This window comes from Oryzias latipes, chromosome 6 (assembly GCF_053564925.1).
Source record: "Oryzias latipes strain Hd-rR chromosome 6, Olatipes_Hd-rR_3.1".
In the NCBI taxonomy this organism is placed as follows: domain Eukaryota; kingdom Metazoa; phylum Chordata; class Actinopteri; order Beloniformes; family Adrianichthyidae; genus Oryzias; species Oryzias latipes.
In genome coordinates this window covers 27,051,146-27,054,449 of record NC_136242.1, presented here as the reverse complement: position 1 = coordinate 27,054,449, position 3,304 = coordinate 27,051,146, and the positions used below count along the sequence as shown (strand labels likewise).

The window sequence follows — 3,304 nt, the reverse complement described above, 5'->3', positions numbered from 1 at the left end:
ACGTGGAACCGAATGCTGGAGACGTGGAACCGAATGCTGGAGACGTGGAACCGAAATTCAGGAGACGTGGAACCGAATGCAGGAGACGTGGAACCGAATGCAGGAGACGTGGAACCGAATGCAGAAGACGTGGAACTGAATGCAGAAGACGTGGAACCGAATGCAGGTGACGTGGAACCGAATGCAGAAGACGTGGAACTGAATGCAGAAGACGTGGAACCGAATGCTGGAGACGTGGAACCGAATGCAGGAGACGTGGAACCGAATGCAGGAGACGTGGAACCGAATGCTGGAGACGTGTTACGCCCCCTTCTGTGTCTAGGGGTACCTAGGGGGGCAAAACATAAAAAAGTAAAGTTTTGGCTACCAAATTGACTGTAACAAAAACCCCCAAAGAAAGTCTCCGTAAGAAAGTATAACAGCTTTATTTACAGATAAACAACCAACAAGAACTAAAAGTGAAGCAGAAAGGCTTCTGGGTGAACCCAGGCCAAAATAACAAACAAAACCCCATCTAACTGAAACATGTAATCTTCCCTGTAAATGAAAGAAAAGGGAAATCAAAGACAAACACTAACCTTCCTAGACTAACAAAAACAGGAGAAAACATGTACTAAAGAAAATGGCAGTTCACTATGAGGTGCCGTGTAGGACATTATTCAGAATTAGCATTCACATACACATGTGAAATCTCTCACACACACTAGTGAAATGCTTGTATACATACAACTGAAAATGTATTCATTCACATACACATGTGAAATCTCTCACATACACATGTGAAATCTCTCACATACACATGTGAAATCTCTCACATACACATGTGAAATCTCTCACATACACATGTGAAATGCTCTCACACACACTACTGAAAATGCTCTCACACACACTACTGAAATCCTCTCACACACACTACTGAAATCCTCTCACATACACTATCCAAAATGCTCTCACACACACTACTGAAATTTTCGACAGAAACGGAAGGCATTTCAGTAGAAACGGAAGTTGGCTGATTATCGCGAGATAATCATTCGTCTGAATCATTCGAAAATGGCAGCCGGTTGCGCAAGGAAAACCACCGAAACGTGTAAGTATATTAAAAAATATCCAGTATCTGTTGTAAAATATATTTGTAAATACTTAAGATGATGTGTTTAATATGTTATATTCCTCAATCAACAACCTAGATTGTTTTGAAGCTCATCAATTTCAGTAATGCTAAAGCTAACGCTAACGCGAATTAGCGCCGAAGGCTAAAAACAAACGCTAGATATTACATCAAAAAGCAGTGACTTCTAACCGTAGTCACAAGTTATTAACACATGTTTTAAATGTGTTCATATATGTAGGGACAGACGAGGATGAGGAAAATCCGATCCATTTGCGGATGGAGAAAGATAGCCTGTTTGTTTTCAAGCTAGCTCGTGCCAGATGGGTAGAGACATATGATCAGATTTGACTTCATTTTAATAAACGGTTAATCGTTGTCGTACTGGGTTAAAGGTTTATGTTAAAGACCCAGAAGAGAGAGGAGGAAAGGGCTAGAAGGGAGGAACAGCGACAGGAGAGTCTGTTAAGTTTACTTGAGTTGAAATTATTGTTCTAAAATGTAATGCAGCCATTGTTTTTCCAATTTGTTTAATAAATGTATGAACAAAAATGAATAATTTACATGTATTATTTAAATCTGAGCTATTTTTAACAATCTTAAAAGGATTTTCATATAAATATCAGATGTACATATTTAGAATTTCGTTTTATATGTTAATATTTATTTTTATACATGTTAACAATAATCCTGGTCTTCTAGAGTCATGTGTGTCACAGTTGGAGCTGAAAGGAAAGCAAAGATTTGTCCTTGCAGACAGACGTGACTCTGCTCGTCCTGCATGTTCCTGGTGTGGCTCAACATCTGTGGCTAAGCAGTCGCCTTTGCTGATGCACAGAATGTGCAGAATTGAACTGCAGGCAATGATTTTCATTGCAAAGGTTGGTTTTACTTCCAGTGCCCTCAGAAATATTGCTCTCCTCCTCATCTTTATCATGCCAAATGCTCTCTTCACAACAGAGCGTGTTCTGGAGTGGTTCTGGTTGTAACTGCCTCAATGGCATTCCTCATGGGTTCCCTGTAGGGTGTCAGCAGCATGATGGGATGTGCAATGCAGGGATACCCACCATCACCCAAAAGGATCCTTCAGGTGGGTTTGTTTGATTTACATAAATTGGGCTTTTACGTAGAACCCGTGAATCATGGATTGATCCTGGATTCTCAACAAAAATATCTATAAATTTGGCATTAGAGTCACATACAGCATGCATTTTAATGGAATAAAAAAGCTTCCTGTTAAAATAACAAGTTGCATTATCTTTTAGGGCCTTTATTCTTATGTGGCAGCCATCAATGCTCCTTGTGACCCTTTGGAAGGAGAAAGACCAAGCGAGCTGCTAAAATCCAGAGGCGACTTATGGTAGTTCATTCCCACTGGGAAGCTGGGTGACCCTGCTCATCAGCCGGAGGATGCGGTCTGCCGTCCTGTGGACAACATGGCTCACGGTGGACCTTGTCATGTCAAAGACTCTGGCTACCACACTGTAAGATGAGCAACACGCCAGCCAGAAAAGAAACACCAGGACGTCAGTCTCCTGTGACCCCCCAGAGTGTGAGGAACCCGAAGCTGATGCTTCAGGACCATCGACCCAGATGCTCGATGGTCCTGCGGGTCAACCGAAAATCCAGTCTTGTGTCGGACTGACCGTCAGCGTAAAGGGCCAGGACAGACACCTTTGTGTTGGTAAAGCAGTAGAGAAAATGCAACATTAATTATTTCATTGAGGAAATTAAATCACATTTTTTTAATGTTTCTATTTATTTTGATGTCTTACATTTTAGAATATGAAGTATTTATTAATTCTGGAAAATCTCGTGGTTTTTATTTGGCTGGGTTTTTGGATTTTCATTTAAACTTTTAAAAATGAAAGTTTTTGTTTTGTTTTTGTTTAAAACAAGTGATATGGTTTGACTCTGAATTAAAAATTCTAAACTTTGAACTCACAAGTGTTTCATGTAATTGGACTACACAACTCACTTGAAAAAGAATGTTAAACTCTTACCCAGCAGACTGTGTAACCTTGAGCAGGATTAGTAACAAAGTTTAAGTTAAAGTTTAGGTTTAACTAAAAAAAAAGCTTTAAGTTTAACTCACAAGTTATTCTGTCTGGTCAGGGCATCCAGAGGAAATCTTCTGAGATGTCTGCTTGTCCTTGCCGTCCTGTGATGCTGCATATCTGCTCGTTTTCAGTT

At 40.2% G+C, this 3,304-nt stretch overlaps 1 long non-coding RNA gene across 1 annotated transcript; it reads left to right on the top strand.

The window, feature by feature from the left end:
- The first annotated feature begins 956 nt into the window (after positions 1-956).
- On the top strand, positions 957-3,058 carry LOC144992474 (uncharacterized). The gene is made up of 4 exons (XR_013656450.1): positions 957-1,090; positions 1,814-1,992; positions 2,072-2,201; positions 2,377-3,058. It is a non-coding gene; the product is annotated as an uncharacterized LOC144992474 (long non-coding RNA).
- The last annotated feature ends 246 nt before the right edge of the window (positions 3,059-3,304 follow it).